Raw genomic sequence first — 13,182 nt, 5'->3', positions numbered from 1 at the left:
TATCTTGGTTTCGTGAACAAGAACCCCTCGGTACCGACGGCTGCCGGATTTAACAGATTAATAGTCTAGTGTTTCAAGTTAGCTTGCTTTTACAAACATGCAGAACGCACGGTTATGGTATAACGTTAGTGGATAAAATGAACGTAAATCTGCTATGCCTCTAGTCTAAGTTAATAAAACATGCACAGCCATGCATGCTGTAACAAAAAAGAAGAAAAGCGCTCCGCCTGCCGGCATTTTAGGTTCGAAAATAGTGTTTCTCAGATCATTTTGTGAAAACTTTGCAACCCAGCTAACCTTCAATGTTTTTTCTCTTAAGGAAACTGAAGCAACTGGCAGATATATGGCTTCTTCAATCTGGTAAGCCTCACAATGGAGAAACTGTGACGCGCTGGGGGGGGGGTGCGAGTGAAGCCTCGCAGCGGCACAACTGTGGCATGCCATGGGCCCCTACACACATGCGGCGGGCTTGTCTGAAGCTCGACCAACAACCACTCGCATCAATATCCCGCCCAGGACACACAAGCACGCGGTTTGATTGGCTAGAGCTTGTACTGGCATATGATTTGATTGTCACAATGCAGTTTGGCAAAGCTTAACGTCACTCCATTCAAAGTGAATGGAGTGATGTTACGGCCCCTACACACAGCGGCGTGCGTTGACGCTTCTGCCCATTCACTTTGAATGGGGTGACGTCACGCTTAGCCGAACTGCATTGTGGGAGCAAAGCATAGCTTTCATGTGATTTGGTTGTTGGTCTATCTTCAGACATGCCCGCTGGCAAGTGCCGCCGTTTGTAGGGGCTGTTACACTGTAGGTGCGCCGCGTTTGGGGGTGCTGCAGCCCTTATTCCACATGGTTACTAAAATGTGAATGAATATTTAGTGCTCAACACTGAAATTATATTGGTGTTGGCCTGTGGATATTGTTACGTTTTCCAATGGCTTGGAAATGCAATATTTGTGCTGCTGTCTTTGATACAAGGGCAGAGTTACTTGAACATTATAACATTATTATTCCCTTGATTTAAAAGTTAATGCAGACTACCTTTGCCCTGCGGCGCAATGAGATCATCAATGATGAGCTACCTGTTGGAGAGATCCTGGAACGCTGACCTGCCTTGAAAATGGAGTCACAGGTGAAAATATTTTATTTATTACAACTATATAATTATTTTGTGTGCCTTTGTCACTGATAACTTTGACATGTTTACTCAGATTTAGCATGTTATGTTTCTGGTTATCTCGGCTGCCTTCAGTCCACATATACATTGTACTGTGAATTAAATAGTCATTTTATATTTTAGCAGAGTTTCACAGGATAACAAACCTCAACCTGAAGAACCACTTCTATGCGGAGTTGGATAGACATGTCCTCCATCTTCAGAGCCTGTTCAGGAAGAAGGCGGCAAGGAAAGGAAACTGAAGTTCTGGATCAGCTATTTGCCTCCTATGACCTCCAGGTGAGTCGGTTATGCCTCTTGGTGTTTTGTTCTCATACTAGAGTGGATTATCTTTGTCAAAATGTTAATCTCTTCAGTCATGGAAGAGCACTTTCTTGTGATATCAATTGTTGTGTGGTTATACTGTTTAGCATCCAAAGTAAAACAAAGATATGTTCTCACACTCAAGGAGCAAGGTGACGTCCATGTCCGACGTGCTGCTGTCCTCCGTGCTCTGCCTGCATGTCTGCATGAGGCTGTGGCATGTCAGTCAGCATAATAACTGTTTTGAATGTATGTGACAGATCATCCAAAAATATAGTTTATCTTGTTACATTGTTTCAGGAGCTCTATCGCAGGGAGACAATTATTTGAATTTTTATAGTGAAAAAATGATAATAAATGATAGATTGAGTTTGAAAAAGTATGAACTGTCCTGGTGTCATCAAAGCTTGATTCTGTCACTCAGGTGTTAATCAAACATTATCTCTCGTGTTGCTCACATCCCGTTCAGGGTCTAGTTCCAAGATTTGAATATTGCCATAAGAATTGTAATTATTGTACACAATTGTATTGTATTGTACACAATGGACATGTTGAATATAATCTCCCTTTACTTCAACACTTCAGAAGTGCTGAATATGATTTCTACTTTAGGATTTATTTGAAATTAAGCTCTTTAGGTTTCAGTGTAAAAGATGGGCTCATGTGATTTAATAAAATACACAATCAAGAGAGGGCTTTCTTTCCTGCAGCATCAGTGTTCAATACAAAATCATCTCTAGTGTTCCCCATATTTTTTGTGTAGTAGGGAGAGATTATACTGCAAATACATATTCAGTTGCCAGTTTCTTAGGTACAACTGGCTAATAGTAACAGTCTAATACAGTGATAAAATGAATCCTACCCTTATGAAGGTTATACATTTTTTTTTTTGTTGAAAGCATTTATGTCAACTGATTGGTTATTTTGGAGGCTGACGTTTCTGGTGCTGTAACATCATGTTGTGCAATGCTAATAGGCGTTTCCTTAAACCCACATTATGCACAAAACATACGGTTATTTGATGTGATATGTAGCCGATGTATTTTTCAGAAAACACATTTCTGAGAGAGGCAATTTGGGTAACATTTATCTGTTCTTGTCATCAGGTGGAGCAGTCTGATGATCCAGACACAGAGGACATCGCGGTCGGACTTCTCATGATCGGTGCCAGGTCAACAGACACCACGCTCTTCTGCCCAGAGAGCATCGCTGTTGTCATTGAGGGTAACGGAGTTATCCAACTCCCCACACTGGCTGCCGCATTCATCCTGCTTTTTGCACTGACCTTTGCCCTGCATCTGAGCTACCCAAAAGACTTGGTCAACACTTTCGACTTCACCCAGAAAGTGTTGATGGGCCTGGATGAGGGGACCTTGAAGCCCAGGGTGTTGAGCCTGAAAAAGCTTTTGGCAGTTTAATCCTACCAACAAAGTTGCACTTTAACAATCTCTCACACACACACACACACACACACACACACACACACACACACACACACACACACACACACACACACACACACACACACACACACACACTGTTCTCCTCTGTTTACATCCTGCTGCTTTACATCTGTGTTCTGTTGTGTTCATTGACAGATTTGTTACTGTTCAGTTTCAAGTTGAAGGACTGTTCGTAGATGTTGTTTTATACTTTTATATGTATTGGGTCTTTATGGTCCATGTGTTAAATTAATACGCAGAACTGTTCCTGAAAATTGTGTTCACTCATAAGTGATGGTTAAAATACACACAGATATTTCTCAAGGCCCTAGCACTGTTTTTAAGGTGTTTTTTAATTTATTTAAGAGTTAAATATATTGAATTTGTATTGTGCTAAAATGCATTGTTCTTTTATAGTGGAAATGGAATGTTGGCGATTTGCCAAAACTGTTCAAATTATCAATAAATGCATTTTTATATATATACGGTGTGTTGGGAGATAATTCATTACACTATTATACATTATTATTATATTCTATTTAGCCCAACAATATAGTTAATTTCAATCACTAGCTTGGGTCAAATGAACAACCCAATGTATGGTTTATATTTATTTAACCCAGTGATGTAGTTAATTTCAATCACCAGCTTGGGTCAAATAAACAACATGGGTTAAAATGATCCAGCCCAGCGTATGGGTTAAGACAACCCTGCGCGTGTTCTGTCCTATAGTGACTCAGCAGCTGGGTTATTTTTTAACCCAGTAGTTTTAAGAGTATGTACCAATTGAGCTGGTTCTTCCACCAGCTCAACTCTCTGTCCCTCATCATCCCCTTGAGATGACGTTGTCTTTAAAGTGTGCTATATAAATCAAATGTATTATTATCATGAACGCAGGAGGCTGGCTGTATATCTGAACTCGCGCCCTCATCATCCTCTTGCACTTGTGCTCAGCTGCTGCTGATAGTGCTTGTAGCAGCGCTGCTGCCAAAAGATCTCTCAATTTGCGACATTTCTATGCTTCACCTGCGAGTGACTTCACCTTTTTCTTTTCGTTTTCTTTGATTTGTATCCATGTTTTTTCATTCTCCCTGTCTGCCGCGGCGTCTACCCTGCTGAAAAACCAGCTTAGACCAACTGAGCTGGCCAGCTGGTCAACCAGGCTGACCAGCTGGCCAGGATGGCTGGTTTGGCTGGTTTAGCTGGTGCTCCAGCCAAACCAGCCACCAGCTAGACCAGCCATCCTGGCCGGCTAAAAAAATGCTGGTCACCAGCATCCATCTATCACCAGTTTATATTTAATAATAGTATTAAATATACCATGCTGGAAGCTTACCAGGATTCCAGGTGACCAGCATACATTAAATACTGGTATGATTATTTAAACCAGAGAACATAAATATATTACAAAGATTCATTGTGTCATGTATTCTGTTATCTACCAAAATAAAGACATTGTATAGTGTTCATAACAGCATTTAAATTGAATAAATAGCTAGTTAATATAATAAAATACACAGTAACAATACAAATAACAACCTACAAATCAACCTACACATCAACATAAATATATGATCTAAAACAGGTGCATTTGATTTAAAATAAAAGTGATAAATAGAATTCAATATTGAAATGGTAACAAAAACAGTAACACTATGCATTATAAGGAAAAGGCAACAAAGAAAGTGTTTTTGTTTTTCCTTGTTCATGTCCATAATGTTTCCCGTTGTGTAGCTTCCAGCCTTTCCCAATCTGGCCTGCACTTCTGTCTGTTGAAGCCACTTCTTGAAGCAAACTGAAAAGAAATGTACAGATATAAGTACACTTTAAAAAGAAAACTTGACATGTACGTTAACATTTGGGCTGCTGTGGTTGCCAGAACCGTTAAAGTATGGTCAAAAACATTACAAATTACAGTCGGTAGACGTTCCAGTCAACAATTGCTTATGGTGAATTGCAATGGCAAAAACCAATAGAGCTAGTGTACACGGTGCGGCTGTATTATCTGGGAAATAGAAGAATCGGATCAGGATTCGGTATTGGCAGACAATCAATATCAAATTAATCGGATCATTATTAGCATCTGATCACCTTTGTCGACTTGCAGCCTAAATACAAAGATAACTCCACTCCTCTCCTACCACTCTTACCTCTAATGAGCCTTGGTAGAACTAGTGTCCGAGTCATAGGGTCCAGAACTGACTGAAGACATGTGGAACAGAGTCATGGGGTCCAGAACTGACTGAAGACAGGTGGAACAGAGTCATAGTTAGGGTTGGGTACCGAGAACCGGTTCCGGTTCGGAACCGGTTCCAACATTTCGATTCCAACGGTATCATTTAGAAATGTGAATTTCGGTTCCGCTTTTCGATTCCTGACTGAAGACATGTGGAACAGAGTCATGGGGTCCAGAACTGACTGAAGACATGTGGAACAGAGTCATGGGGTCCAGAACGGACTGAAGACAGGTGGATCAGAGTCATGGGGTCCAGAACTGACTGAAGACATGTGGATCAGAGTCATGGGGTCCAGAACTGACTGAAGACATGTGGAACAGAGTCATGGGGTCCAGAACTGACTGAAGACATGTGGAACAGAGTCATGGGGTCCAGAACTGACTGAAGACATGTGGAACAGAGTCATGGGGTCCAGAACTGACTGAAGACATGTGGAACAGAGTCATGGGGTCCATAACTGACTGAAGACATGTGGAACAGAGTTATGGGGTCCATAACTGACTGAAGACATGTGGAACATAGCCATAGGGTCCATAACTGACTGAAGACACGTGGAACAGAGTCATGGGGTCCAGAACTGACTGAAGACATGTGGATCAGAGTCATGGGGTCCAGAACTGACTGAAGACATGTGGAACAGAGTCACAGGATCCATAACTGACTGAAGACATGTGGAACAGAGTCACAGGGTTCAGAACTGACTGAAGACATGTGGAACAGAGTCATAGGGTCCAGAACTGACTGAAGACATGTGGAACAGAGTCATAGGGTTCAGAACTGACTGAAGACATGTGGAACAGAGTCATATGGTCCAGAACTGACTGAAGACATGTGGAACAGAGTCATGGGGTCCAGAACTGACTGAAGACATGTGGAACAGAGTCATAGGCTACATAACTGACTGAAGACATGTGGAACAGAGTCATGGGGTCCAGAACTGACTGAAGACATGTGGAACAGAGTCATGGGGTCCAGAACTGACTGAAGACATGTGGAACAGAGCCATAGGGTCCAGAACTGACTGAAGACATGTGGAATAGAGTCATGGGGTCCATAACTGACTGAAGACATGTGGATCAGAGTCATGGGGTCCAGAACTGACTGAAGACATGTGGAACAGAGTCACAGGATCCAGAACTGACTGAAGACATGTGGAACAGAGTCACAGGGTTCAGAACTGACTGAAGACATGTGGAACAGAGTCATATGGTCCAGAACTGACTGAAGACATGTGGAACAGAGTCATAGGGTTCATAACTGACTGAAGACATGTGGAACAGAGTCATATGGTCCAGAACTGACTGTAGACATGTGGAACAGAGTCATAGGGTCCAGAACTGACTGAAGACATGTGGAACAGAGTCACGGGGTCCAGAACTGACTGAAGACATGTGGAACAGAGTCACGGGGTCCAGAACTGACTGAAGACATGTGGAACAGAGTCACAGGATCCAGAACTGACTGAAGACATGTGGAACAGAGTCACAGGGTTCAGAACTGACTGAAGACATGTGGAATAGAGTCATAGGGTCCAGAACTGACTGAAGACATGTGGAACAGAGTCATAGGGTCCAGAACTGACTGAAGACATGTGGAACAGAGTCATGGGGTCCAGAACTGACTGAAGACATGTGGAACAGAGTCATAGGGTCCAGAACTGACTGAAGACATGTGGAACAGAGTCATGGGGTCCAGAACTGACTGAAGACATGTGGAACAGAGTCATGGGGTCCAGAACTGACTGAAGACATGTGGAACAGAGTCATGGGGTCCAGAACTGACTGAAGACATGTGGAACAGAGTCATGGGGTCCAGAACTGACTGAATAAATGTGGAACAGAGTCATGGGGTCCAGAACTGACTGAAGACATGTGGAACAGAGTCATAGGGTCCAGAACTGACTGAAGACATGTGGAACAGAGTCATAGGGTCCAGAACTGACTGAAGACATGTGGAACAGAGTCATAGGGTCCAGAACTGACTGAAGACATGTGGAACAGAGTCATAGGGTCCAGAACTGACTGAAGACATGTGGAACAGAGTCACGGGGTCCAGAACATACTGAAGACATGTGGAACAGAGTCATAGGTAGGGTTGGGTACCGAGAACCGGTTTACATAGAGATACGGCCCGCCCCCTCTCCAGCGTCTTGTTTGAATGACAGGAGTAAATACAGAATTAATGCTTTATTAACTCATGGTTTTTAAGGGGCTTATCTCCATGTAAATACTATGGTAGACCACCCAATATTCGCATCGCTCTAATCGCTCGAGTTTCACCGCGGCTGTCAGCTGTGTTTGCTCCTGTTAATGCTGTCATTCAAACAAGAGGCGCTGGAGAGGGGACGGGGCGTATCTCCATGTAAATCCTACAACAAAATGAACATATTTGACCGTGATTTAATTGTAATACACGTTTCAAAGTGATGCCGAAGTAACTACATACTGATAACAGTTAGTAAAAACCATGAATTAACGCTTTGACAAGTCTGCAGACAAGACGGCAGGCGAAAAGCTTTTAAAATGCGTGTTTTCTTAATCGGATTCATCAGGCTAAACTAACCTGTAGCTGCTCCGTCCACACTCACAACATCATACAGACATAAATAAAGCAGCGACTGTATTCGCCATGACATAGACAGTCTGTGGTTTGTACATGTTTAACTTTTGTCCAGTTTCTGAACAGATATGAGGAGCTGTGAGATCTGAGTGTGTGCTAACGGCTGATGTGTTGGGAATGGGATCATACGTTGTGGGACCATGGTTGGGACATATTTGGCTGTCGGGTGTTGACCAATCACGAAGCGTCATTTCTTGACTGGCAGCAAAAACAACCAATCACAGCAGTGCTTCTCTGGCTGGCTCTGTCCAATCACAAACAAGAAGTGTTCTCCCTAAAGGAATACCCTTTCCGTCCAATGTGAAATGCTGTGGTGTTTTGTGAAATGCTGTGGTGTTTTGTGAAATGCTGTGGTGTTTTGTGAAATGCTGTGGTGTCTTGCACTTCAGGGCCACCGTACTTTTCATCCCGGTTACACTTTTCATTTGCCCTGTACGATGGGCGCTGCAAGTGATGAAAATGGGGGATGTTGGCTTATCTGGCACCCGCAGCTCACAGCCAAAGTGCGCGTGAGCGAGGGAGAAAGGGAGGGTGCACTGGAACCGGCGCTGTTGTTATTAGCATCTGGTGCTAGCTGCTCTAACGGAAGAAGAAGATGTTTCTACAATGATGTGGAGGAGAGTCCTCTCCAGTCAGACTGAGGCTGATAACTACAGCTCAGTGAGGTAAAGGACTCTTGAGTGTTTAGATAGTTCACTTTAGTCTAAGTTATCTCAGTGGGTCTCAAACGTTTTGATCACAATTTATGTAAACACATATTTCCAAGGCACTCTTTTATAATTATTGGGATAAAACAGGTTTGAAATCATTCCAATGTATACTATAGGACAGTAAACCAGAAATATCGTTTTAAACTGGAGAGATAAAAAAATATGCATAAATAAAATAGTAAAATAAGATATGAATGAACAACAAAAATAAAATGCATTACATGTAGGCTATTTGTTATTTAATTATTAAAATGTAAACCGATCTTTTTCATATGGGTGTTTAGAGTTGTACCCCCTAGATCTAGTCTCTAGTAATTCTGCGTGTGCACCAGATTGAAGCATTTTACTTCAAAATGTTCAAACATTTCTTCCCGGTATGCCTGAGAAGGCAGATATGCTTGTTTTTCTCAACAAGAACTGTTTTTAAAAGTTGGACTGTTGCACTGTTGTAGCTTCAGTGGTTCTCAGGTTAGTTACATAGCAGTGAATATAAACAGACTGATTAATGTGAATATTACTGTAAACGAACCTGTGTAAAAGTTTCTCAAATGTAATTTTTTTGGTGGAAGAAGCATGTATCATTTTTTTACCCTGCCCCTCAAAGAATCGGAATCGAGAACCGTTAAGAACCGGAATCGAAAAGTAGAATCGGAATCGTGGAAATTCAAACAATATCCAACCCTAGTCATAGGGTCCATAACTGACTGAAGACATGTGGAACAGAGTTATAGGGTCCATAACTGATTGAAGACATGTGGAACAGAGTCACAGGGTCCAGAACTGACTGAAGACATGTGGAACAGAGTCATAGGGTCCAGAACTGACTGAAGACATGTGGAACAGAGTCATAGGGTCCAGAACTGACTGAAGACATGTGGAACAGAGTCATAGGGTCCAGAACTGACTGAAGACACGTGGAACAGAGTCATGGGGTCCAGAACTGACTGAAGACATGTGGAACAGAGTCATGGGGTTCAGAACTGACTGAAGACATGTGGAACAGAGTCATAGGGTCCAGAACTGACTGAAGACATGTGGAACAGAGTCATGGGGTCCAGAACTGACTGAAGACATGTGGAACAGAGTCATAGGGTCCAGAACTGACTGAAGACAGGTGGAACAGAATCATGGGGTTCAGAACTGACTGAAGACACGTGGAACAGAGTCATGGGGTCCAGAACTGACTGAAGACATGTGGAACAGAGTCATGGGGTTCAGAACTGACTGAAGACATGTGGAACAGAGTCATAGGGTTCAGAACTGACTGAAGACATGTGGAACAGAGTCATAGGGTCCAGAACTGACTGAAGACATGTGGAACAGAGTCATAGGGTCCAGAACTGACTGAAGACATGTGGAACAGAGTCACGGGGTCCAGAACTGACTGAAGACATGTGGAACAGAGTCATAGGGTCCAGAACTGACTGAAGACATGTGGATCAGAGTCACGGGGTTCAGAACTGACTGAAAACATGTGGAACAGAGTTATAGGGTCCAGAACTGACTGAAAACATGTGGAACAGAGTCATGGGGTCCAGAACTGACTGAAGACATGTGGATCAGAGTCATGGGGTCCAGAACTGACTGAAGACATGTGGAACAGAGTCATAGGGTCCAGAACTGACTGAAGACATGTGGAACAGAGTCACGGGGTCCAGAACTGACTGAAGACATGTGGAACAGAGTCATAGGGTCCAGAACTGACTGAAGACATGTGGAACAGAGTCATGGGGTCCAGCACTGTCAGTCTCTGTGGATGAAATCTGTGCAGCAACGCGTATCTCAGACCATTTACCGGATCTGTTTACAACTTCGATCCCTTCCGCAGGAGTCGAATCACGTGCCCCTGCGCGTCGTCTGCGTTCAATTAACCCCTTGACTGCCTCACAGTTCTCTGATGTTTTTAATGATTCCCTGATCTGTAAATTAGAGGTGAACTGTGCTTTTAGTGCTGATGAGCTTTCTCCCTGTTTGACTCGACATGTACACTAATACTGGATTCTGTTGCTCCTTTTACGCTTAGACGCACCAAAGTTCTCTCAGAGCCGTGGCTCAATGACTGCACTCGTGCTCTCAGACGCACCTGCAGGCGTGCAGAGAGAAAATGGAAAAAGGATAAACTCCATATCTCCCTAGAAATCCTTCGTGCTTGCCTCTCCGACTACCAGACGGCAGTCAAAGCAGCCAAAACAGAGCACATTTCTCTGTTCATCTCCAAAAACAGCCACAAACCTCAGGTTCTTTTTAATGTCCTCAACTCGATTATTAATCCCTGTGATGTTTCTTCTATTGTGCCATCGACTACTCTCTGTGATAAGTTTCTGCTCTTAGGCTAGCCCACACTAGTGCTACCCCAGATCCTGCTCCTGTGCCCTGCTGTCCTCGACCACTTTGAGCCTGTATCCCTCTCTTCTCTCTCGAATGTAGTCAAGCACCTGCGGCCGACAAACTGCCCCTCAGACAGCATTCCCTCTCGCTTCCTTAGAGATGTTTTTGAATCAGTTGGAGCAAGTGTTTTATTGCTTGTAAACACCTCTCTTAGCTCAGGATGTGTTCCAGCTGCCTTCAAACATGCGGTGGTGCAGCCACTACTTAAAAGGAAAAATCTCGACCCCTCCATTCTCGCACATTTTAGGCCCATCTCCCAGCTACCTTTTTTATCTAAAGCCCTGGAGCGAGTAGTCTACGCCCAGCTGCAGTCGTTTTTAACCTCGCATGGCATCCATGAAAAGTTTCAGTCTGGCTTCAAACCCATGCACAGCACTGAAACAGCCCTTTGAAGAGTTTGTAATGATCTGCTCCTAGCAGTGGCGGTTCTAGATCACTTTGAGTGGGGGGGCCAGTTATTTTCTGAGGGGGGCCCAATAAATACAGGACGAAAAAGACAAAGACAGCATGAAGTAATTGTGCATAAGAAAACAATGCAATACAGTTATTGGTATGTGTTTCATTACACATATTTATTTCAGATACTTATAGTTACAGTGTTTACGCTCTAATGCAGGGGTCTCCAACCTTTTTTAGGATGAGAGCTACTTTCAAAATATAAAACAAGTCGTGAGCTACTTTTACTCCTCTTTTGTTGTTTTTTGCAGTGTATATATTTAGCACTTTTTAATATTATTATATGCTACCTTTACCCTTTGTGTGCTGTTTGGGTCTGTGGGACCCGTCTTCAGTGTTTACTAAAAGAACGTGTATGCAATTTAATTATTTTAACCTGCTTTATTTGGGGGGTGGACCTCACCTCCTCTAGGGGGGACCTCACCTCCTCCAGGGGGGTCCGGGGGCATACCCCCAGGAAGATGTTTTTTTAAATATTGAAGTGAAATGCATCAATCTGGTGCACTTTGAGCACCAAATGAATTCATGGATACAGCTCTCAACTCGCGATGAAAGAGAGCTGTATACTTTTCAATAATCCAAACATCTTTGGAATGTGATTACAACCAATAACAAATCATTTAAACTTGTTTATTCTTATCTTATGTTACCTAGTTAGGCAAGGCAAGTTTATTTATATAGCACCTTTCAGCACCAGGCAATTCAAGGTGCTTTACAAAAATGAAAGACATTCAGATAAAGGCATTTCAAAACAGTAAAAGATAATAAAAGAAACATTAAAAGAAAAACAAAAAATGAAAGACATTAAGAAAAAGTACATGGATAAAAGTTACAGTGCAGTTTAAGATATGAATAGTTCAATTAAAAGCAGCGGCAAAAAGAAAAGTCTTTAGTCTGGATTTGAAAGTAGTCAGAGATGCAGCGGACCTGCAGGTTTCTGGGAGTTTGTTCCAGATGTTTGGAGCATAATAACTGAACGCTGCTTCTCCGTGTTTAGTTCTGACTCTGGGGACAGAGAGCTGACCAGTCCCTGAAGACCTGAGAGATCTGACTCTGGGGACAGGAAGCTGACCAGTCCCTGAAGACCTGAGAGATCTGGATGGTTCATCATTTAGCAGGAGGTCAGACATGTATTTTGGGCCTAAACCATTCAGTGCTTTATAAACCAGCAGCAGTATTTAGAAATCTATTCTTTGACACACAGGAAGCCAGTGTAAAGACTTCAGAGCAGGAGTGATCTGATCCACTTTCTTAGTGTTAGTGAGGACTGGAGCAGCGGCGTTCTGAATCAGCTGCAGCTTTCTAATAGATTGTTAGTGAGACCTGTGAAGAAACCATTGCAGTAGTCGAGTCTACTGAAGATAAAGGCATGGACAAGTGTTTCCAAATCCTGCTGTGACATTAGTCTTTTAATCCTAGATATAGTTAGCATTCTTTCTTTTTATTTATGCATATTTTACTAATCATTCCACTGTTTTTAATTTTTGTTACTGTCTTATAGTACACATTGGAATGATTTCTTACTTTATTTTTTAGGTGTGCTCTCTCTAATGGGTCCGACTAGAATTACACATATCGTTAGTTCCATCTATTCCGTCAGCCAAGAAATCGTTTAATCATAATCATCATTTTCCCCGTTCACATCAAGCACGTCAATTTGCTTACACGTAAGTTACAGAACCGCGCGTTCATGACAGCATGGTAATGATTTGTGATGGATTTGAAATATGTGGAAATAATACCATAAACAAAATGTTACCTCTCATTTATATGAAGAATTCATTTTCAAACATTGATTAAAGCCAATCTTAAAATGATTAAACAAACGCCTGTTTGCGACTCCT

At 42.5% G+C, this 13,182-nt stretch overlaps 1 long non-coding RNA gene across 1 annotated transcript; it reads left to right on the top strand.

Annotated features, from left to right (window-relative positions):
- Positions 1-248: 248 nt before the first annotated feature.
- Positions 249-1,686, top strand: LOC139433506 (uncharacterized). Its single transcript, XR_011642958.1, has 4 exons — positions 249-360; positions 1,034-1,138; positions 1,307-1,462; positions 1,632-1,686. It is a non-coding gene; the product is annotated as an uncharacterized lncRNA (long non-coding RNA).
- The last annotated feature ends 11,496 nt before the right edge of the window (positions 1,687-13,182 follow it).

This window comes from Pseudochaenichthys georgianus, unplaced genomic scaffold, assembly GCF_902827115.2.
Source record: "Pseudochaenichthys georgianus unplaced genomic scaffold, fPseGeo1.2 scaffold_535_arrow_ctg1, whole genome shotgun sequence".
Classification (NCBI taxonomy): Eukaryota; Metazoa; Chordata; class Actinopteri; order Perciformes; family Channichthyidae; genus Pseudochaenichthys; species Pseudochaenichthys georgianus.
Note: the sequence above shows the minus strand (reverse complement) of the source record. Positions and strands in the feature narration are given on the sequence as shown.